Genomic DNA, 24,943 nt, shown 5'->3' with positions numbered 1-24,943 from the left:
TGTCACAAGTTAGCGGAAATTGATTTTAATTTTTTTTTTCACAAAGTGTCATTTTCCGCTAACTTGTGACAAAAAATAAAATCTTCTATGAACTCACCATACTCTTAACGGAATACCTTGGGGTGTCTTCTTTCTAAAATGGGGTCATTTGTGGGGTTTCTATACTGCCCTGGCATTTTAGGGGCCCTAAACCGTGAGGAGTAGTCTTGAAACCAAATGTCGCAAAATGACCTGTGAAATCCTAAAGGTACTCATTGGACTTTGGGCCTCTTAGCGCACTTAGGGTGCAAAAAAGTGCCACACATGTGGTACCGCCGTACTCAGGAGAAGTAGTATAATGTGTTTTGGGGTGTATTTTTACACATACCCATGCTGGGTGGGAGAAATATCTCTGTAAATGACAATTGTTTGATTTTTTTTTACACACAATTGTCCATTTACAGAGAGATTTCTCCCACCCAGCATGGGTATGTGTAAAAATACACCCCAAAACACAATATACTACTTCTTCTGAGTACGGCGATACCACATGTGTGACACTTTTTTGCAACCTAGGTGCGCTAAGGGGCCTAACGTCCTATTCACAGGTCATTTTAAGGCATTTGGATTCTAGACTACTGCTCACGGTTTAGGGCCCCTAAAATGCCAGGGCAGTATAGGAACCCCACAAGTGACCCCATTTTAGAAAGAAGACACCCCAAGGTATTCTGTTAGGAGTATGGTGAGTTCATAGAAGATTTTTTTTTTGTCACAAGTTAGCGGAAAATGACACTTTGTGAAAAAAAAACAATACATATCAATTTCCGCTAACTTGTGACAAAAAATAAAATCTTCTATGAACTCATCATACACCTAACAGAATACCTTGGGGTGTCTTCTTTCTAAAATGGGGTCACTTGTGGGGTTCCTATACTGCCCTGGCATTTTAGGGGCCCTAAACCGTGAGGAGTAGTCTTGAACCCAAATGTCTCAAAATGACCTGTGAAATCCTAAAGGTACTCATTGGACTTTGGGCCCCTTAGCACAGTTAGGCTGCAAAAAAGTGCCACACATGTGGTATCGCCGTACTCAGAAGAAGTAGTATAATGTGTTTTGTGGTGTATTTTTACATATAACCATGCTGGGTGGGAGAAATATCTCTGTAAATGACACATTTTTGATTTTTTTTACACACAATTGTCCATTTACAGAGAGATTTCTCCCACCCAGCATGGGTATGTGCAGTGGCGTCCCTACCATAGTGCGCAGGGGGGCGGGGCGCACCGGGTGTCAGACACCCAGGGGGGTGTCACCACGACCCCCCACAGCAGCACAGCAGGAGGGAGAAGCAGGGCTAGAAGGAGGGGCAGTGGGGGCAGCGTTGGGGAGGAGGGCAATATCCCCCCCCCTCCCTTACCTGGGACCCCTCCTTCTGCCTCTCTCCCCCTCCAGAATAGCGGCGACAAGTGCGGGGCGGCCGGAGGCGTATGAACAATTACTCACCTGATTTCCGCGTTCCAAGCGTGGAGCGCAGCGTCTTGACGTCACAGGTCTCTGTCTTCAATGCCGCCCACTGTGCTTCCTGATTAGTGGAAGCACAGTGGGCGGCATTGGAGGCGGAGACCTGTAACGTCATGACGCTGGGAACGCGGAGATTAGGTGAGTAATTGTCTATACGCCTCCGGCCGCCCCGCACTTGTCGCAGCTATTCTGGAGGGGGAGAGAGGCAGAAGGAGGGGTCCCAGGTGAGGGAGGGGGGGGGATATTTCCCCCCTCCCCACCGCTGCCCCCACTGCCCCTTCTTCTAGCGCTGCTTCCCCCCCCCTCCTGGGCATCTTTACTGGGGGGGGAACTGTACTAGCTATACTGGGGGCAACTATACCAGCTATACTGGGGGCAGCTATACTAGGGGCAACTAAACCAGCTATACTGGGGGCAGCTATACTGGGGGCAGCTATACTAGGGGCAACTAAACCAGCTATACTGGGGGCAACTATACCAGCTATACTGGGGGCAGCTATACTGGGGGCAACTAAACTAGCTATACTGGGGGCAACTATAGTGTGGGCAACTATACCAGCTATAGTGGGGGCAACTATACCAGCTATAGTGGGGGCAACTATACCAGCTATACTGGGGGCAGCTATACTGGGGGGCAACTATACTAGCTATACTGGGGGGCAACTATACCAGCTATACTGGGGGGCAACTATACCAGCTATACTGGGGGGCAACTATACCAGCTATACTGGGGGGCAACTATACCAGCTATACTTGGGGCAACTATACCAGCTATACTGGGGGCAACTATACTGGGGGCAACTATACCAGCTATACTGGGGGCAACTATACTGGGGGCAGCTATACTGGGGGCAACTAAACCAGCTATACTGGGGGCAGGTATACTAGCTATACTGGGGGCAGGTATACTGGGGGCAACTATACTAGCTATACTGGGGGCAACTAAACTAGCTATACTGGGGCAACTAAACCAGCTATACTGGGGCAACTAAACCAGCTATACTGGGGCAACTAAACCAGCTATACTGGGGGCAACTATACTAGCTATACTGGGGGCAACTATACTAGCTATACTGGGGGCAACTATACTAGCTATACTGGGGGCAACTATACTAGCTATACTGGGGGCAACTATACTAGCTTCACTGGGGGCAGCTATACTGGGGGAAACTACTAGCTATACTGGGGCAACTATACTAGCTAATACTTTAAATTACAGTTAGCTCCGCCCTCATCCGGTCATGACCACGCCCATTTTTTGCCAGGTTGTGGCCACGCCCATTTTTTTAGGGGGGGGGGGTGTCTTTTAATACCCAGCACCGGGTGCCAAATGCCCTAGGTACGCCACTGGGTATGTGTAAAAATACACCACAAAACACATTATACTACTTCTCCTGAGTATGGCGATACCACATGTGTGACACTTTTTTGCAGCCTAGGTGCGCTAAGGGGCCCAACGTCCTATTCACAGGTCATTTTGAGGCATTTGTTTTCTAGACTACTCCTCACGGTTTAGGGCCCCTAAAATGCCAGGGCAGTATAGGAACCCCACAAGTGACCCCATTTTAGAAAGAAGACACCCCAAGGTATTCCGTTAGGGGTATGGTGAGTTCATAGAAGATTTTATTTTTTGTCACGAGTTAGTGAAAAATGACACTTTGTGAAAAAAACAATAAAAATCCAATTTCCGCTAACTTTTGACAAAAAATAAAATCTTCTATGAACTCATCATACACCTAACAGAATACCTTGGGGTGTCTTCTTTCTAAAATGGGGTCACTTGTGGGGTTCCTATACTGCCCTGGCATTTTACGGGCCCAAAACTGTGAGTAGTCTGGAAACCAAATTTCTCAAAATGACTGTTCAGGGGTATAAGCATCTGCAAATTTTGATGACAGGTGGTCTATGAGGGGGCAAATTTTGTGGAACCGGTCATAAGCAGGGTGGCCTCTTAGATGACAGGATGTTTTGGGCCTGATCTGATGGATAGGAGTGCTAGGGGGGTGACAGGAGGTGATTGATGGGTGTCTCAGGGGGCGGTTAGAGGGGAAAATAGATGCAATCAATGCACTGGGGAGGTGATCGGAAGGGGGTCTGAGAAGAATCTGAGGGTTTGGCCGAGTGATCAGGAGCCCACACGGGGCAAATTAGGGCCTGATCTGATGGGTAGGTGTGCTAGGGGGTGACAGGAGGTGATTGATGGGTGTCTCAAGGTGTGATTAGAGGGGGGAAATAGATGCAAGCAATGCACTAGCGAGGTGATCAGGGCTGGGGTCTGAGGACGTTCTGAGGTGTGGGCGGGCGATTGGGTGCCCGCAAGGGGCAGATTAGAGTCTAATCTGATGGGTAACCGTGACAGGTGGTGATAGGGGGTGATTGATGGGTAATTAGTGGGTGTTTAGAGGAGAGAAGAGATGTAAACACTGCACTTGGGAGGTGATCTGATGTCGGATCTGCGGGCGATCTATTGATGTGGGTGGGTGATCAGATTGCCCGCAAGGGGCAGGTTAGGGGCTGATTGATGGGTGGCAGTGACAGGGGGTGATTGATGGGTGGCAGTGACAGGGGGTGATTGATAGGTGATTGACAGGTGATCAGTGGGTTATTACAGGGAATAACAGATGTAAATATTGCACTGGCGAATTGATAAGGGGGTTTTGAGGGCAATCTGAGCGTGTGGGCGGGTGATTGGGTGCCCGCAAGGGGCAGATTAGGGTCTAATCTGATGGGTAACAGTGACAGGTGGTGATAGGGGGTGATTGATGGGTAATTAGTGGGTGTTTAGAGGAGAGAAGAGATGTATACACTGCACTTGGGAGGTGATCTGATGTCGGATCTGCGGGCGATCTATTGGTGTGGGTGGGTGATCAGATTGCCCGCAAGGGGCAGGTTAGGGGCTGATTGATTGGTGGCAGTGACAGGGGGTGATTGATGGGTGGCAGTGACAGGGGGTGATTGATAGGTGATTGACAGGTGATCAGTGGGTTATTACAGGGAATAACAGATGTAAATATTGCACTGGCGAATTGATAAGGGGGGGTCTGAGGGCAATCTGAGCGTGTGGGCGGGTGATTGGGTGCCCGCAAGGGGTAGATTAGGGTCTAATCTGATGGGTAACAGTGACAGGTGGTGATAGGGGGTGATTGATGGGTGATTGATGGGTAATTAGTGGGTGTTTAGAGGAGAGAAGAGATGTATACACTGCGCTTGGGAGGTGATCTGATGTCGGATCTGCGGGCGATCTATTGGTGTGGGTGGGTGATCAGATTGCCCGCAAGGGGCAGGTTAGGGGCTGATTGATGGGTAGCAGTGACAGGGGGTGATTGACGGGTGATTGACAGGTGATTGACAGGTGAGCAGGGGGGATAGATGCATACAGTACACGGGGGGGGTCTGGGGGGGGGGGGTCTGGGGAGAATCTGAGGGGTGGGGGGGTGATCAGGAGGGGGCAGTGGGCAGGGAGGGATAAAAAAAAAAAGCGTTGACAGATACTGACAGGGAGTGATTGATGGGTGATTAGGGGGGTGACTGGGTGCAAACAGTGGTCTGGGGGGTGGGCAGGGGGGGGTCTGAGGTGTGCTGTGGGCGATCAGGGGGCAGGGGGGGGGGAAATCAGTGTGCTTGGGTGCAGACTAGGGTGGCTGCAGCCTGCCCTGGTGGTCCCTCGGACACTGGGACCACCAGGGCAGGAGGCAGCCAGTATAATAGGCTTTGTATACATTACAAAGCCTCTTATACATACGTGCAGCGGCGATCCGGGTGCTAGTAACCCACCGGCGCTTCCGAACGGCCGGCGGGTTACTACGAGCGGTGGGCGGAGCGAGTCCCCGGCGGCTGATCGCGTCACGAATGACGCGATCGCCGCATAGCCACTCCCGCAGCCGCCCCCGCCAATGGGCGTATTGCGGTCGTTTGGGCCCGGACTTTGCCGCCGCCCATCGGCTGGGGGCGGTCCTCAAGTGGTTAAACACCCAGCAAGCAAGAAAATACTCAAAATAGTTTTGATAGTACTCTTTTACCTAATTTTTTGTACTTTTTCAATTGCAGAGTGCTGGAAAGTTAATTTAATAGAAAATGAAACATTATCTCCTAGGAGAAAACTCAGGTGAAAAAGTTAATTGCATATGGACATCTGTGTCACATGACTGCCTATGGCAGATAAGTAGATAAGCCCATTTGAAAACACAGGCTGTAAACAATAAGTCTGCTTCCATTAATCAGGAAGTAGAAACTGAGCAGATTTATTTGAGGATTTTTATCAACTGTAACAAATACATGTTTATTATGTTGTATTTTTTAGAGCAGAGAGGAGTTCTGAGTTCAGGTCGACTTTAACCCTTTGATTGAGGCGTTCAGAAAATATTGCCTTTTACATACCTACTCTGGGAGAGGTTTGTTCCTTTATTACAGGTGTCAAGATGCCATGTAGATGGAAAAAAAGAAAAATGCTGGCACTGCACTAGCCGTATGCTGTCCAGGGAGGAGGAGGGGGGGGGGGGGGGGGGTGGGAAGGGCGACACAGTCCAATGTTGACACGTCACCAATGGTATGTGTCTTTGGATTTTGATTCTTGAAATGGATAATGTTACTCCGCTTTTTTAAGTATTTGGATTAAAGTATATGACAGCAGTGCCGGTTTTCTCCTTTTCCTTTGGCATTTATTACAGGTGTGACTAGAAAGCACCAGCGGTCCCATGGCAATAAGTTACTCCCATCTTGTTACTTTGTTGTGGGCTTGTACTTTAGCATTGCTGCCTTGGGGAGTAGAGGACCTTTTCCCAAGTAAAGAATCATGGGTGATGGTTAATACTTGTGAAGTTTTTATTGCTATTTGAAAATGTCACTAACTTCTTGTTCCTTTTACGGTGTCATAGAACGTAGGCAGTGAACAGAAAGTTTCCAATATAGACTGCTACCCAGGGCCAGATTTCTGGACAGACCACAAGGGCCCGGGCCTTGGGTGGCTGCACGCCAAGGGGCACCTGGACATGAAGGAGGTATAACTACATATTATTATTATTGATTTATATAGCGCCAGCATCTTCCGTGGCAGAAGGAGGGGGAAAATGGGGAGTAACACATGAAAAAGGAAACGGATGCTCAAGGGAGCTGTTCATGAAAGAAAGGGGCTGCTGTACATGGATGATACACATGGAAGAGAGGGCTGTATATGGAATGGGAGGCACGCTGCTCTACATGAAAGCGGAGTCCAAACATACTAGGATAAAGGGCACAAAAAGTATGAATCCAGCCTTGCTGCTTTCATGAACTGTAAGTAGTTTAAATCCTTCCTGTGTCTAAAGTTAGGAATACTTTTGGGGCTATAAGTTGAACTATAAGAGTCAGGAACAGTCACTCAGACATACTTCTGCTGAGCTGAAATTCAGATCAAACATTCATACTGCAAGGTTTTTTGCTAACTTTACTGCAGATCCCTATCACTTCTGTTGAGCAAAAACTGAAATATACTGTTCTCATGAACCTGCTGCTACATTTCAAAATGCTAGGTGTAAAGTTCTGTCTTTGCTGCAATCACTAAGAAACACTACGACCCAGAAACACACAAGAAGAGGAAGTTGTTCTCCAAAGATGGAACTCCCCATGAACTAAGCCTAAGGATATTGCCAGCTGTGCCATATTCAATGCAACCTGTGACCTCAAGGTCTGTGCAGACCTTAAGGAAATGTAGTCAGCCAATTACATCAGCAGGGAATAAAGATTCTATAAAATCTTGAAGTCAGTCTGTAAGATATCAAGGTTCCAGCAACACAATGAGGTGTCACAAACAGAACACAATCCTTATTTAGATACATTTTTTTGTGAACATTAACAATTTCTGGAATATCTTGTGCTTATTATGTGCCCCTTGGAATCTGGGTCAGTGAACAAATTCGGTATTGTATGCAGTTAACTGGTTTTGATGTGCTTTCACAGCAGCTGGCAGTGTCACACCTTGCTCTGTCAGCAGGGCTGGACTTGTACTTTTCACCACCCAAGGCCTCCAAAATGTAAAGGTGTAAACACATGATCAATGACTGCTGTCCATAGCTATTGTGATCCCAAATGGCAAGTGTGGCCAATCTAATTCCTTCTCTCTTTACAGTGGCATAACTACAAATCATGGGGCCCCCTGCGAATCTTTGATGGGGCCCCCCATTGTTCACACCCCTTCCCTTGCCTCCCCTTGTTGCCCCTAATTGCCTTAGGGCCCATCTCACAAGGGTCATATAGCAAGTTTGTCCATCATGATCTCCACACCTATAACAAGTGTAACCACAAAAACTCCTGATCTGAAGTATAATCCCCTGTATCGGAGGAAGGGAAGTATTTGGGGCACCAAAACAACTCTGCAAGGGGTGCTTCCCTCTAGTTACGCCATTGCCTCTGTACCATCCCCAGCAGCTCTCCCTCCTCATATGCAGAGTAGTGCAGCAGAGCAGACATGGAATACTCCTTCACAAGGGATGAGAAATATCCAGACTGGCGAGAAGTTCTGATTGATCCGTGAGAATCTTGCAAATCAGTTTTTCTAAACTCGCACACTTAATTTGAAAAAGTATCATAAGCAAATACAAGTAAAAATAATCTTAAATCGAAATGAAACAATCAATAACTCACATCTTTTGATTGTTGTTTATAATAATTACATTCTATTTACAATCGTTTTTTGACAATTCCTTGTAGTATATTTGCCAAGAATGCCTATACAATCTCTGGCAAAAATACCAAAACTTGCCCAGAGGTTTCCTGTTTCCTGAACATTCCTGAACATTATCCAACAGGAAATCCTAGTGGTAAATTCACTGCTGTTACCTGGGATATACGTACAGCTGCAATATAGATGGGTAAGGATAAGGGATACACTATCTGTCATTTAAACACATTTAAAAATCATTTTTATTTTTATACCATTAAAATCACTTTGCTTAGGAGCTACAAGGTCTTTTTGATTGTTTCCAACTATTTGTAACATACCTAGTATGTTGGTGATGATAGCATGTATGGGACTTTGCTATTAAAACTGGCACCATTGTGTTAAGTGTAAAATGAGAAATTTAGTCTGAAATCTGCTAAAAATGAACATTTTTACTTCTATTTACATTTAGAATGGAGGCTCAGTATGTACCTGATGAAGCTAGCCTATGCTAACATGTTCTGTTGAGCTCAATTAACTTTTTACCTTATTTCGGCTATTGTGGTCCTTTGAAGGTAAGTCCACTCCTCCCTCCATTTTGCATTGTTTATAAATACCTTATATTTTTGGCACCTCCTTACTTAGTGATATTACTTCTATGTATGATTGTTTTTACAGAAAATCTTTGTTCTCACTAAAATTGTCTTCATGGCGAAAATGGTTGCCAATCCCATGAGCATCTTGCTGTGACATTGAACTTGCTTGTTCAACCCTACTCTTTACTACAACTGCTCACTATGCTGCTGCATAACTACATATAGCTCCAGATATATTCAATCAAAAGAGAAGAAGGAGATGGGCACAGCTGCTAAAACACCCTTTATTGTGGCTGGGTTAACACAAAAAAAGCTTACGGCAGTGGGAGAAAAGACAAGTCTGACAGCTGTTTCGCAGGGACTAGCCCTGCTTCATCAGAGAGTCTCTGATGAAGCAGGGCTAGTCCCTGCGAAACAGCTGTCAGACTTGTCCTTTCCCCCACTGCTGTAAGCTTTTTTGTGTTAACCCAGCCACAATAAAGGGTGTTTTAGCAGCTGTGCCCATCTCCTTCTTCTCTTTTGATTGAAATTGTGGACTTCCATTGGAGCACGCTGCAGGTAAGCCCAGTGTGGCAGCATCCACCCCTGCTGCATTTTGTGCAAGTGCTTTCTTCTCTCCATATTTGCAGCTCCAGATATATATCCCATGACTTTTGCATTGGAAGTTTTTCTGAGAAATGATCCACAGCAGATGGGTGAACAGGAGTAGAGTACCAAGTGTTGGGGCAGATATGTGCACTCTGCTAGGCTACCACTGTTCCTCTTGTATGCCCCACATTGGTATTCTCCCCCTGTCCTGTGGAGAGCTTGCAACAGATCAGCTGTCATACTCATCTGTCCTCCAGTCTCTAGTATATTCTCTACTTTCATAAGTATAGTGTTAGCCCTGATCTAATTTGTAACTATTCTCTAATACTAACCATCCATCAATCCTAGCCTAACCTGATCATTGACCTGAATCCTAACATTAACCCCTTTCCTGTCCTTCCTAATCCCCGTTACTAGTGTTTTTGACCTATCATAGTCCCAATAAGTATAGGCACAGCTCTATACAAAAGAAATACAATATTTCTATATTTAATGGTTTGTTATTTACAGGAATCATATAAGTAATTTCTGTCATTCAAATTTCAATCACAAAACTACATGAAAAATCTGATCTTAGTCTCTAACTCTGTATTAGGTAAATTCATCTTAGCATGATGTAAAATAAATGTGATCAGTCACATAAAAAGTCTAAAAACAATACAAGAACTGTACACTGCAAAATGCACTGCTGAATCTTTTAAGGACTATTTGACTAAGAAATCTAAAAATGGACAAATTATATCTCTGCATAATTGATACAATTTAATGCTAAGGGTTTTAATAACCGAACACCATGCAAAAGACTGATCCATCCCTTTAAATTGTATTGCGACTCAAAGCATGTGAGTAAATGCGTGCAGACCTCCCCATCCTAGTAATTAGCTGTCTGCTATGACACCACTCACTGCCCTCTCAGTGTATAATAGTACGGGTTAGAACCTTGGATAGCAACCCATATCAATCATTTTTTTCCACCTCATTTCCTAATGCCTTCTGAGCTGACTTAATGAAGTACATAATAGAAATATAGGCAACGCTTTGAAAAGAATAGTAAGCATGCATTTCCTTGTGCAAATACACATATATTATTTCTGACAATTTTTATTATACTGTATTATCTTTCAGATTCAGCTCTGACCTCGGTTTACTGGCACCTATTAATGGTAATGTTAATTACACAAGCAGGTCATCTAATGGATGCAGTAAGGGGGAAGCAACTGGCTTAACACATACAGTGCTGGTTTAAAAATGTTTAGAAATACAAATCTCTCACTCTGGCAGGTTTGCTTTGACATGCTCTGAGCAGTAAATCCTAGTGACCAGTCAGAGATTACCGATTACTGATGTGGCTGCAATCAATTAAAATCTTACTGATTGCTTGGAATATGGTTTTTCACATCATCATTGATCTTTGCTCTTGTTTACACATCCAAATATTGCAAGACCTTTCCCTTTTCTATTTTCTATAAATATTGAGCCAGGCAGTCACAGGGTCATACTGAAATTGTTTACAATGAATGCTAAGTGAGGAGTTCTTTATCCAAGCATTGTAATAAGAAACACCATAGCATAGCAGGAACTTTACTGAAAGATAGTAGTGGGAGGGGGTATGTATATATATATATATATATATATATATATATATATATATATATATATATATATATATATATATATATATATACAGTGGAGGAAATAATTATTTGACCTCTCACTGATTTTGTAAGTTTGTCCAATGACAAAGAAATGAAAAGTCTCAGAACAGTATCATTTCAATGGTAGGTTTATTTTAACAGTGGCAGATAGCACATCAAAAGGAAAATCGAAAAAATAACCTTAAATAAAAGATAGCAACTGATTTGCATTTCATTGAGTGAAATAAGTTTTTGAACCCCTACCAACCATTAAGAGTTCTGGCTCCCACAGAGTGATTAGGCACTTCTACTCAATTAGTCACCCTCATTAAGGACATCTGTCTTAACTAGTCACCTGTATAAAATACACCTGTCCACAGAATCAATCAATCAAGCAGACTCCAAACTCTCCAACTTGGGAAAGACCAAAGAGCTGTCCAAGGATGTCAGAGACAAAATTGTAGACCTGCACAAGGCTGGAATGGGCTACAAAACCATTAGCAAGAAGCTGGGAGAGAAGGTGACTGACAACTGTTGGTGCGATTGTTCGAAAATGGAAGGAGCACAAAATGACCATCAATCGACCTCTCTCTGGGGCTCCACGCAAGATCTCACCTCGTGGCGTGTCAATGGTTCTGAGAAAGGTGAAAAAGCATCCTAGAACTACATGGGAGGAGTTAGTGAATGACCTCAAATTAGCAGGGACCACAGTCACCAAGAAAACCATTGGAAACACATTACACCGCAATGGATTAAAATCCTGCAACGCTCGCAAGGTCCCCCTGCTCAAGAAGGCACATGTGCAGGCCCGTCTGAAGTTTGCCAATGAACACCTGAATGATTCTGTGAGTGATTGGGAGAAGGTGCTGTGGTCTGATGAGACCAAAATAGACCTCTTTGGCATTAACTCAACTCGCTGTGTTTGGAGGAAGAAAAAATGCTGCCTATGACCCCCAAAACACTGTCCCCACCGTCAAGCATGGGGGTGGAAACATTTTGCTTTGGGGGTGTTTTTCTGCTAAGGGCACAGGACAACTTAATCGCATTAACGGGAAAATGGACGGAGCCATGTATCGTGAAATCCTGAACGACAACCTCCTTCCCTCTGCCAGGAAACTGAAAATGGGTCGTGGATGGGTGTTCCAGCACGACAATGACCCAAAACATACAGCAAAGGCAACAAAGGAGTGGCTCAAGAAGAAGCACATTAAGGTCATGGAGTGGCCTAGTCAGTCTCCGGACCTTAATCCAATAGAAAACCTATGGAGGGAGCTCAAGCTCAGAGTTGCACACAGACAGCCTCGAAACCTTAGGGATTTAGAGATGATCTGCAAAGAGGAGTGGACCAACATTCCTCCTAAAATGTGTGCAAACTTGGTCATCAATTACAAGAAACGTTTGACCTCTGTGCTTGCAAACAAGGGTTTTTCCACTAAGTATTAAGTCTTTTATTATTAGAGGGTTCAAAAATTTATTTCACTCAATGAAATGCAAATCAGTTGCTATCTTTTATTTAAGGTTATTTTTTCGATTTTCCTTTTGATGTGCTATCTGCCACTGTTAAAATAAACCTACCATTGAAATGATACTGTTCTGAGACTTTTCATTTCTTTGTCATTGGACAAACTTACAAAATCAGTGAGGGGTCAAATAATTATTTCCTCCACTGTATATATATATATGTCCCAGTAGTACTCTCAGTGGTGAAGGTCAACTTTGTAGGCTATTTGTGGGCTCTGCTGTGATTTAAGACTGAGTTCCGCTTCCACGGGTCCCCTAAGGTCAATATACTTCCAGTTACTGTATTTTAACATATAATATAAAGTTCATGAAATGTATATAGAGTGGGATATAGTACTGTATTAGCTATGTCTATTTTTAGCATTGAGTTTTAAGGAACCACAAAGCACACTTATCCGGCATCAGCCGATCCCCGTCAGTGCTGGCTAACCAAGACTCTACTGTACACAGATTTATATTTGTTATATATGTTAAGGCACCTGCCCCTCCAGAGACAGAAACGAACTCTGCCAAAGAATCCCGGTTGTGAATGGCCTGAGTTCTCGGCCTAGTTGCAGTTCTCCTTATAGCCAGTAAATACCATAGTCTTTGCCCAGATGGTCAATATGTACCCTTCTTCATTGCAGACAAGACAGACTGCTACCAAGGAGGTGTCCTTATCATCAGCTCCATCCCCAACACTGCCACCAGAAGAGCAATCCACTCCACCATCCTCTTCTGCCATCACCAGTCCACTGCCACTAATTTAACATGTCCAAGAAAATGAAACATCCCAAACAAGAAGAACTACAAAAGGACCACTTGGTTCTTCCAGCAGAAGGGAGACAGAAATTGGTATGTCTGGGGCAGTAAGTGGTATCCTTGGAATTAATAAATAAAAATAAGTGAATTTATTACATTTTGGTAGAGTTTTTTTATTTTTTTTTTTGAGCTCAGAAGCTCTCAGGCCCACCATGTTCCAACTAGTTGCCTTGGTAGGCTTAAAGAAAATCTGTAATGAAACCCCCCCCCTTCCTGGTGGGTACTCACCTGGGGTAGGGGAAGCCTCCGGATCCTATTGAGGCTTCCCCCATCCTCCTCGGTCCCACGGTGGTGACGAAAATCCTCCCGGAGCGGCGGCGATGTAAATATTCACCTCTTGGCTCCATCGCAGGCGCAGTATCCGCTCTTTGCACGGAGATAGGCGAAAAAATAGCCGATCTCCGTCGGGCCGCTCTACTGCGCAGGCGCAAGCCTCCTGCGCAGTAGAGTGGACCCGACGGAGATCGGCTATTTTCACCTATCTCCGTGGGAAGAGCCGCAACAGCACCCCTGCTGAAGTAAGAAAAGGTAAATATTGCACAGCCCGACAATTGTCGCCTGTGCGTTCCGTGGGCTGCAGCGAGACCGCCGTGGGACACAGGAGAATGAGGGAAGCCTCAATAGGGTCCAGAGGCTTCCCCCTACTGAGGTGATTACCCCCCCAGGGGAACTTTTTTCAGTACAGGTTTTCTTTAAGGTATCTACACATGCTCAACAAAAGTCATTTGAAACGTACAACGAATGACAGAGTTTGCCATACCCAAGTACAATCATGTTAAATAATGTAGCCAAATGACAATAAAGACACCGATATCAGGCATTTTTCCTGATGTATCTAGTGGATCAATTCAGACAACTGTTGGGCAGATATAATGCAGTCGCTTTACTGATCCATTGTTCAGAATATTACTCCTAGCTGCCATAAGAATCACGTCATCTGTGGAATGAATTTTGTCATTTGAGAGGCAACTCAGGTCACTCTCAGGAGTGATAGCCAACACAGCAAGGCTGGGGGCTCAGGCAATGATATAGCCACCACAATGTTAATAAAGCAGAATGCATCAATGAAAAAATAGAGAGTATTCCTAGAGTCCCTGAAGCAGATTGGGCCAGGAAGATGCATTACACCACTGTCTAGCTAGTTTTGTATTCCTCTATGCAGAACAAAACTGTACAGATGCTGAACAACTCACCTACCCTCTCTCTCCCGCTTCGGTACACATGCAGGGGTATGAATGGGGAAGAAAGAATGATTTCCCTGAGAAGGAAACATGGCTAGAGATGGCTCGAACCTCCGATTTTAAGTTTGCGAACCTCGAACGTGAACTTCCGCAAAAGTTTGCGAACCTGCAAACTTTTAGAACCGCAATAGACTTCAATGGGGAGGTTAACTTTGAAAACTACAAACATTTATTCTGGCCACAAAAGTGATGGAAAAGATGCTTCAAGGGCTCTAACACCTGAAGGGGTGCATGGCGGAGTGGGATAGACGCCAAAAGTCCCAGGGAAAAATCTGGATTCCACGCACAGCAGCGTTTTAAGGGCAGAAATCACATTGCAATGCTAAATTGGAGGCATAAAGTGCTTTAAAACATCTTGCATGTGCATACATCAATCAGGGAGTGTAATTAGTGTACTGCTTCACACTGACACACTAAACTCACTGTGTAAAGCACTGCACACAGCTGTTTGTATAGTGATGGCCGTGCTGGACTGGTGCGCACCATGGCGAGAGTGCAGGCCACGGCGGTTTTCAAGCCCATATGGTCGCCGGGCTGTGGTAGCTCAATGATAGAACAACAGTGACTGTCCAGCTGATCGAATTTGGTCTGTCCACAATGAAGCAACGACTTTATTATCTTGGGTGTGCCCCCCAAAACTTTCATATAGCCCGCGGTCATTGCTTCATTGTGATACGCAAGCCCCTTCACCGCGGCAAGGTAACAATCACGAAGGGGTATTGACACATGTACATGCCTTTTGTTTTGTTGTTGCAGCCGCAGTGCAGCTAGAAAAATTAGTCAGGCATGTACACACACCAGAAAAATTATTATAGCAGCCGCTGCTAGCAGCGGCCTTAAAAATTCAGGAATCCACCTGCAGTCCTGGACCCTGTTGGTGGTGGCAGAGAAGGCAGTCAAGCGGCCTGCAGGCTGAGATGCTGTGTGGGGACTGGGGACCGACTTAGTCTTGGGGCAGGCAGTCACATGACGTGCAGGCAGAGATGCTGTGTGTGGGGACTGACTTAGTCTTCGGGCAGGCCTGACCATGCTTTGCAGACCACGTGGTCAGATGGACCCTTGACCCAACGCTGTTTGCCAGAGATGACAGCACTTGCCTTTCAACATCACGGTACAGTTTGGGTATCACCTTTTTTGAGAAATAATTGCGGCCTGGTATCTTCCACTGCGGTGTGTGGCTTTGCTTTCGTGTGCTGCTCTTACTCAGGTGGTCATCCCATTGCAGTTTGTGCTTTGTCATCATGTGCCTTCGGAAGGAAGTTGTCCCTACGCGGGTCTTGGTCTTTCCACGGCTCAATTTTTGGTGGCAGAGACTATAGATGGCATTGCTCTCATGTGAGGCAGACACACAAAAACATTTCCACACTGCTGAGCCCTGGGATGATGGCACTTGGTAACACATGGTGGTGGCGGCTGACTGAGTGTTAAGTGGGGTGCCAGAATCAGAGCAGGAGAAGGAAGATATGTCACGGTTCCGTGCGGAAGCTGAGGAAGGTGAGGTGTTCTGTGTTAAATAGTCAACTACGTCCTGACAATCTTAGGGGTTGATGGCACGTACCTTCTTCTGAACACTGTACTTTGGTCCAGGGTCGCACAAAATCACGACAGCACTACCTCGAACAGACCTGCCGGGTGGCCTGCATCTGGCTCTGCCTCTGCCTGTTTTGTCCATATTGGGGGGGATGAAGTGAAAGGTATGCACTGACTTGACTAATACAATGTGCAGTCACATAGGTGCAGTGAACAGGTATGCAGTGACTGGTACCAATAAAATGTGCAGCTGTCACACACACGGGTACCGTGAACAGGTATGCAGTGACTGGTATATAATATAACACTGCATGCTGTCACGCAGGTGCACTGAACAGGTATGCAGTGACTGGTATCAATACAATGTGTAGCTGTCACACACACAGGTACCGTGAACAGGTATGCAGTGACTGGTATATAATATAACACTGTGTGCTGTCATGTAGGTGCACTGAGCAGGTATGCAGTGACTGGTATCAAAACAGTGTGCAGCTGTCACACACACAGGTACCGCAAACAGGTATTCAGTGACTGGTATTACAAATGTGCAGCTGTCACACACACAGGTACCGTAAACAGGTATGCAGTGACTGGTATATAATATAACACTGCGTGCTGTCACGTAGGTGCACTGAACAGGTATGCAGTGACTGGTATCAATACAATGTGCAGCTGTCACACAAACAGGTACCGTGAACAGGTATGCAGTGACTGGTATTACAAATGTGCAGCTGTCACACACACAGATACCGTGAACAGGTGCAGTGACTGGTATATAACACTGTGTGCTGCTGTCACGCAGGTGCAGTAAACATGTACAGGTATGCAGTGACTGGTATTACAAATGTGCAGCTGTCCCACACAGGTGCAGTGAAAAGGTAGTCACTGAATGTGCTGGGCCTTGCACAGTATAGAAATTAGCAAGGGCCAGCTGCCTGCGACTGACAGGTCTGTATATGCAAGTGTCAGTGGGCCACACAAAAAAAAAACACTTAGCAATAAGTATCAGCAAGGAGCAAGCTAACAAGCCTAACACGAGCCTAACTAAGCTTTCCCTAATCTGTGCAGCAACCCTTCTCTAATTACTGCAGCCACACCGAGTGAGATAATGGTCGATGCAGCTGCCTTATATGGGGGGGGGGGGGGCTCCAGGAGGGAGTGTAGCCTGATTGGCTACCCTGTGTCTGCTGACTGTGATGTAGAGGGTCAAAGTTCAGCCTAATGATGTAGTATAGGGGGTGGGTCGAACGCGCATAAAGTACGCGGTTCACTGTGAACGCGAACCACCGATCTTCACGCGAATCGGTTCAAAGTTGAACCGTTCTGGCCATCTCTAAACATGGCACTGGAGAAGGTATGCCTTCTCCACTTCGCTCTACTCTAGAGTCGAGAATATTACTGTGCCTATTGAAAAAACAGGCAATCCAGAAGTCTGCTTCTCTGCATGGCCATTAGCAGCTGGGGGGTTTCCAGTCCACTGTGCATAAGGAGATATGCATGAGGAGAGGGTGAATTGAATGGCAGATCATATGGAGGAGACTTTGTCTGAGATGAAGTAGGCACAGTTCTCACACAGGTCCTGTGAAGGTCTGATGCTGGATTTCCTGCAAGTTGCAGAGATTGTCAACTGCGCAGAAAAGCTGGACTGGTCTGTTGGCTGCATTTGTAACCTCCTGAGACATAAATAAGGACTTTTTCTTTTTGATCAGTAGTTGATATTTTTTTTTCTGGTGAGCAATTAAGAAATGTTTGTCTTCAGAGGACTGATGTTTGTCATTCCAGTCTGCGCCACTCTTTCTTTAGTTCATTTACAGAGTTGTCAAACCAGTAAACATTATGTAATGGTGCAGAATGTTTAATGCATAAGGGAGCTTTGGAGTCAAAAGCAGCTGAGACATAGTGGTTATATTTAAGGCCCTTGGAGTCAAGGCCTAAGTTGCGATCTGTCAGTCCATCTAGACTGAGATTGTTCTAAAGGTGTTCGGGTGACAAACTTTTCACGGAACAATAGTTTATTACCCGTAAATACTTGAATACACTCGACTCGTGTATAAGTCAACTGCAACATTTGACCCTCTCAAGCTGGAATTTGTTACTGACTCAAGTTAATGGCTGCACTTGAGGACCAGGAGAGGTTACTGAATGCACTGCATACAGTATTTCAGCCATAAACTCCTCCTGTCCCTTAAGTGCAGCCAATAATTCTTCCAGGCCCCCCAAGTGTAGCAATTATTCACTCCCCTTCCTGCAGTCCAAGATTTTCCCCCTGCCCCTTTCCTTGTTAATTGTTGTTGCCAGAACTTTCAGACCTGTGCTTTCTTGACATTTCCATTAATAATGTGTCACTTACCACTGGGTAAATTGCTGCAAATGGGAATGTCACTAATAGTACACTCATTACTCAGTGTGCTCAGTGTTGCCTGTGATTCGTGTATAAGTCGACCCCTATACTTTTATTTAGTGAGTCAGACCTAAATTTCTAGACTTATACTCAACTATATACGGTAGTTCTTTCACTTGGTGTTTTAAAGGCGCTATACAAATACTGCAATTATTATAATGCAGTGTCAGTGGGCAACACAAAAAAAAAACACATCAGGAGAACATTAGCTCTCAACAGAGCTGTTGTGGGGTGCTATTATAGCAATAAGAATCAGCCAGGAGCAAGCTAACAAGCCAAGAGCCTAACTAATCTTTCCCTAGGAGAAACAGTCTGCAGCAGCTCGCCCTACTCTCACTATAGCAGGCACACGAGTGAGTGTAATGGCTGGCACTCCCTGTCTTATTTACAGGGGGGATTGGCACCAGGACTTAGTGTAGCCTGATTGGCTACAATGTGCCTGCTGACTGTGATGTAGAGGGTCAAAGTTGACCCTAAGGTAGCATTATGGGGGCCATCCGAACTTCCGGGAAAGTTCCCAAAGTTCGCCTGGAACCGTTCGCTGGCGAACCGTTCGGCCCATCTCTAGCCACCATTACAAATAAACCTTCCACACCTTACTATTTTACAGGACCAGGTCACTTTAAAACCAAATGACAGCTGTTTAAAAAATATTTAGGCTTTCATAAACCACAAAATGGGTTTATGCGACATTTTACAGATTTATAATGCTGTCCACTAACTGCTCTAATGCAACTAAAAGTATTACACCAGCCAGTCAGTTTTACTTCAGGGTGGTGTTGAATGAAACAAATTATTATTGCTTTTAAGGTCAGCACTCAAAAACAAGCGACGTCGATCAAACAACATTATCTGTTAAAAGGAAAAAACATGTAATTTAAATAATGTTGTTTACACACGACGATATTGTGAATGATTATGTCATTCGAATACTGCATGTGCAAAAAGTGACATTTCGCATCCATGCTCTGGAACTAATGGCCACAATTCACTAAGACCACGCTGGTGATTATAAGGCAAGTGAAAACTTATCACCACACATATTTTAAGTGTTAATTCACTAAAGAAGCATGCCTTAGTGTTGGTGCACACCAGAGCGGTTCTGGAGCGTTTTTTAAAACGCTTGCAGGGGGAAAACCGCTTGGCTAATGAAAGTGAATGGGCTGGTGCACACCAGAGCGGTTCGTTTTTTCCACAAATGCAAACTTGGGGGCTGCAGCATTTTTTAGATTTCTGAGGCGTTTCTGCCTCAATGTTAAAGTATAGGAAAGTGGAAAACCGCTCTGACAGAGCGGTTTTCCAGGTGTTTTTGTTACAGAAGCTGTTCAGTAACAGCTTTACTGTAACAATATTTGTAATCTGCTACACAAAAACGCTCCAAAAAACGCTAGGCATGTTTAGAAAACGTCTATAAACATGCCTAGAATCGCTCTGAAATCTGCTTCAAAAACCTCTAGCGTTTTGAAGATCTGCTAGAGGTTTTTGGTGTGCACTAGGCCTTATTAAAGTATAGTGATACGTTTTCACGGTGAGAGTATTATCTTATCACTCCTGTTCTTAAAGAGGAACTAAAGTGAAAAGGGGGAAAAAAAATAAATATGTTGGAAAGTGAGTAGTTAAAAAATAGAAGAAAGATCAATAAATTATTGATATTCGCTATGTAATTTGTTCATATTGTTTGATCCACAATCAGCATGCACATAATCATCTTTACTACTGGCAGACATGAAAAAATCAGCACCAACTTCCATTAATTATAACCACACCCCCTAACAATGTGATAGGCTAAAAGGATATACATATGCATAGAGGGAGAAACTGGTTGCTTGGCAGTTGGAAACAGCTGTTATTTCCCACAATGCAACAAGGCTCTCAGACAGGAAACTGGCAGGATTAAGGGCCTGACATTACACTGTGGGAGGGGTTTTACCACAATATCTGTCATAAAGTCTCCCCTGATGATCTATTCGAGAAAAGGTAAAGATTTCTCATGGGAAAGGGTGTATCAGCTACTGATTCTGATGAAGTTCAATCCTTGGTTCCAATTTATCTTAAGTTATCAAGTCTGTAGTTATTCTTACATGCAACAGATAGGGAGGTGAGGAGCACACGGAGGCAGGATATAGCTCCGCCCCTCCTGATGTCTCCTCTACAGCATGATCACAGCTAGCCTGCAGGTGCCGTGTATGGCAGTCAGGAAAGGAAAGAGAGAGAGATGCTGTGTCTGTCTGTGTGTGGCTGTGTGTGTATGTGGCTGTGTGTGACTATACATGAGCTTGATGGCTCTCTCTTCCTCCCTCCCTGTGTTCCCTATACAATAGTAAAAAAAACACTTTTTTTTATTGAAAACATATACAAATAAACAAAAATAAATAAACAAACAAACATCTGGGGGGCAATCAGACCCCACAAACAGAGAGCTCTGTTGGTGGGGAGAAAAGGGGGGAGAATCACTTATGTGCTGTGTTATGCGGCCCTGCAGCTTGGCCTTAAAGCTGCAGTGGGCAATTTAATGAAAAATGGCCTGGTCTTAAGGGGGGTTTAACACTGCAGTCCTCAAGTGGTTAAAATAACTTTGAAGTGTTTTACCATTGAAAAAGTACCTATAAGTTGGTGAAAAAGTACTATCTTATTTGCTGGGGGTTTAAAGGGCATTTTATGACAAGATGTAAAAATATCACCTAGGAGAAAACTCAGGAGAAAAAGTGAATTGCATATGGGCCCCTGTCTTTAAAGAGAATCTGTACTCTAAAATTCTTACAATAAAAAGCATACCATTCTATTCATTATGTTCTCCTGGGCCCCTCAGTGCTGTTTCTGCCACTCCCTGCTGCAATCATGGCTTGTAATTGGCAGTTTTAGGCAGTGTTTACAAACAAAAGACATGGCATGTGATAGGCTGAGAGGAGCTCAGTCTGTGACTCATACAGAGCCTGCAGGGGGTGTGGAGAGGGTGAGTATAGCTTCTGCCTACAACAAGCGGTGCAGAACATTTCAGCCTGAGTGCCTGAGCCTGACAAAGCCGTCAGAGGAAAGAAGATTAAATTATATAACAGGGATAATACAGCCACTGTGCAACTAGGAAAGGCTGCAGTAAGACAGACCACATTAGAACAGGTATAGGAACTTATAGGATAGAAGAAATAAGGCTGAACATTTTGTTACAGAGTCTCTTTAAGATTAGGATTCAGTTGTTAATTTAAGGATTCTGTCGTTAACTTCAGGAATTACTCTTTAACTTCAGGAGAGAATCCTTATTTTAAGGTTTGAGGTAAATTGCTTAGTGAAAACTACATGGTTTATCACCATGGTGATAACAGTAAAAACAGCTCAAAATCATTATTAAAAACAGGAGATAAGCTTAGTGAATTGTGCCCAATGTAATTTAGGCCCCTTTTACACTTGCATTGGAAACCCGTGTTACGTTACCCTTTACTACAGCAAGGGGCTGCAAAAGCAACGCAAGTCAATGGAGCCTTGTGCACTTAGGGCTTGATTCACTAAACCGTGATAACTCAAATACAAAGATATCACACATTATCAAAGATATCACACCCTATCAAAGTTAACACGCCTTATCAGAGTAGCATAGCGAGCGCTACAAACTTATGCCTGCTAATTGGCAATGGCACTCGGCCTGCCCTGAGCCCCTGCGGGTTCGTAGCGCTCGCTATTCTACTCTGATAAGGTGTGTTAACTTTGATAAGGTGTGATATCTTTGATAAGGTGTGATATATGAATTATCCCGGTTTAGTGAATCAAGTCCTTATGCATTGCACTGGAAGTTGCTGATCTGACGCAAGGGATTCAGCACTTTACTGGATGCACCATGCCTGACGCATGGTGCATGCTGTAATGCAAGTCTATGAGCGATGCAGGTAGTGTAAACGAGGCATCCCGGTGCGGGGAGTACGTCACTGAGCAGGGGCGTAGCCTTGCATATGACCCTGTCGGGGCACTCTGCTACAGGGTCAAATGTTTGACTTTTTTGCGGTGCAATGGGGCAGGAGCATTGTGCTGCTAAAATCGGTGTCTAATTACATTGTACGGTTCGTGATATCTGCCCAATAACCATCAGAATTGATGACCCAACAAACTCTGATGTCACTTCTCTACTGCATGTGCACAATATTCAAAATTGATTGTTCGCTTTACCATAAAGCCAGTCTTTATATGTTACATGAGGTTTTTTGGTTAAGAGATTTTCCAGTCAGCGATCACATGTTAATGTTATTCCTAATGATCGTCATTGTAAGTGTGTATGTAGCTTGATTGTCAGATCAGTTAGTAGTCTTCAGACTAGAACCTGCTTTGTGCAGAAAAGATTTTACTTGAGTAGAAATATGTTTGTTGTCTTTCCAATTTAAGCTGGGAGCACACTAGGCAGTGCAGAAAACCATGTTTTCTGCACTGTGCATTTTTTTTTTCATTTTTTTGTGCGTTTTTGTATATTTGTGTTTCCCATGTGTGCTTTTCATGCATTTATGGTGCGTTTTTCAATATTTTCCCTCTATCAATGTAATAAAATACAGTATCATATTTCCATTAAGATACATTATGTGCGTGGTGTTTTTTGTATTTTTAATTCGTGTCCTTTTCCACTGCTGCTTGCTCTTGCAGCAATTTTCACTTGCCGCCATTTGTTCTGTAGCCGCCAGAAACGTAGTGCAATCGTGGCGAGAATCGCACAAGCTAGCAATTGCGTTTGAGGGGAAAATCACGCAGGCTACTGGGAAATGAGCACCGCAATGTACATGTAAATCGTAGTGCTCTGGTGATCGGCAAAACGGCTGTGATACGCTTTTTGGGCCCTTATGTAGCATATGCATTTTCAAAAACACACACTGTAAAACGCACATATATGTGTTTTTACATTTGGTCCATAGACCTTCATTAACGGAAAAGTCTCTAGTGTTTTCCACCACGCCAGCATTTGCGCCTGGTGTATTCCTAGCCTTATACCAAAACACTTACCGTCAGTATAACGTTATGCACGCACTTTACATCAAGGGAACTTTCATTCTGCAGCAGCCTGCAGACCTAATAATAGCTGCATTTTGGAAAACATTTCCAGCGATTCAGCGGTCACAAAGCACACTTCTACGTGATAACGCACACATCTCTTCAAATACTATTAGCCTAAGCAAGAAGGTGCTGATGGGAAATATGGTTTTATGCCCTATCAGCCGTCCTCCATTAACAAATTAGAAATAAAATGAAATGGTGTGTCACATGTTCCGATATCTGTCTTAGAGCAAGTGTGTATTCAGCAGCGGGAATTGACAATTGTTTGGCTCTATTACAGAGAAGCCTGCGCTGGCATTTCAGACGCCACCCACCTAAGAATCATAATTTGAAAAGGATGTTGATGGATTATAGAGGATCCCTCTGTCTGCTCCAATTAGGATCAACATTTTCTCTTGTTGTTCACTGAGCTTTTAGGTATTAAATAGCTGAAAAAAGGTTGCCCCCTGCTGGACTATCATAAGATTTGCTGTTTATGTTCATTTTTTTTTTTTGTCTTTCCCAAAGAAAATTCATAGTGATGTTTGTTTTTTGTATATCCTCCTTATTTAAAATTAAATATATTATTGGCATGTTTTGTGTAGCTTCATTCAATCTGACAAGCGCTTACTATAAAAAAAAAGAATATACTTAATATACTTAAAAATGTAACTTCAGTCTGCAGCATTGATTGCAATGATATATGAGTCCCCTTTTTCACTAGTTTTACAGTGATTGTGGAGCCTGGTAACCTGGCTATGATAATGTAATCTGATATCCAGCAGCTACCCAACTATAAATGTTTCCTGTGCTACAAAATATGAGTGCCGTTTATCTGGAGCTGCAATGTGAAGCGTGCGCTTGTAAATCTCGTGTTAGTTCATGTGCTATTTTATCATCCAATTACTGTGTGTGACTTATTGGTGCTCTGACTTCAGGATTATCACTGCCATATTTTAACCCGCTTGCTGCCTATTTGTAAATTACTTGTGTGACTGAAGTTGTACTGATTCTTTGTATGGCTAACATTTTACATATGGAGGCTATAAAAGCTAATATTAATAAAGTTTATTATTCTGTAATGTGTTTTAAAGTGGATCCGAGATAAACTTTTACTCATTGCATAATTGTTACTTTCATATAGTTTATAGGGCATTCCTCAAGCCAAATACTTTTTTTGTTTTGTTTTAATTTTGTCTAATTCACTATAAACTAAACAAGTCTCGCCCACAGCCTTTCAGAGAGCCTTGGCATTTTCCGACAGTAGCAAGGGCTTATCGGAGCTCAGTCTGGGCAGGAGGAGGGGGAGGTTACTAGCCAGAGATATCAAAGGCAGAGGGGAGGAGGGAGGAGGAGAGGGGATTGAATTTACACACAGCCAAGCTGATAGCATCTCCAGCCCTTAGCCTGTGACAATGTGACAAACAGAACATGGCTGCCCTCATTGTATCACAAGAATGAATAATCATAAAATTTTGCAGCTAGATATGCTA

General features: G+C 44.0%; 1 long non-coding RNA gene across 4 annotated transcripts in view; it reads left to right on the top strand.

The window, feature by feature from the left end:
• Positions 1-23,987, top strand: part of LOC137547285 (uncharacterized) — a 131,797-nt gene extending 107,810 nt beyond the window's left edge. For 3 of the 4 annotated variants that reach the window (XR_011026552.1, XR_011026549.1, XR_011026551.1), the window contains 5 exons: positions 6,375-6,497; positions 8,607-8,709; positions 10,444-10,481; positions 13,100-13,307; positions 23,752-23,987. This is a non-coding gene — a long non-coding RNA (uncharacterized lncRNA). Of the gene's footprint in view, positions 1-6,374; positions 6,498-8,606; positions 8,710-10,443; positions 10,482-13,099; positions 13,367-23,751 lie in introns of those variants that run through there. The other variant, XR_011026550.1, reaches the window with a different exon arrangement.
• The last annotated feature ends 956 nt before the right edge of the window (positions 23,988-24,943 follow it).

Source organism: Hyperolius riggenbachi, chromosome 1 (genome assembly GCF_040937935.1).
Source record: "Hyperolius riggenbachi isolate aHypRig1 chromosome 1, aHypRig1.pri, whole genome shotgun sequence".
Classification (NCBI taxonomy): Eukaryota; Metazoa; Chordata; class Amphibia; order Anura; family Hyperoliidae; genus Hyperolius; species Hyperolius riggenbachi.
The sequence above is the reverse complement of the archived record's forward strand: the minus strand, read 5'-3'. Positions and strand labels throughout refer to the sequence as shown.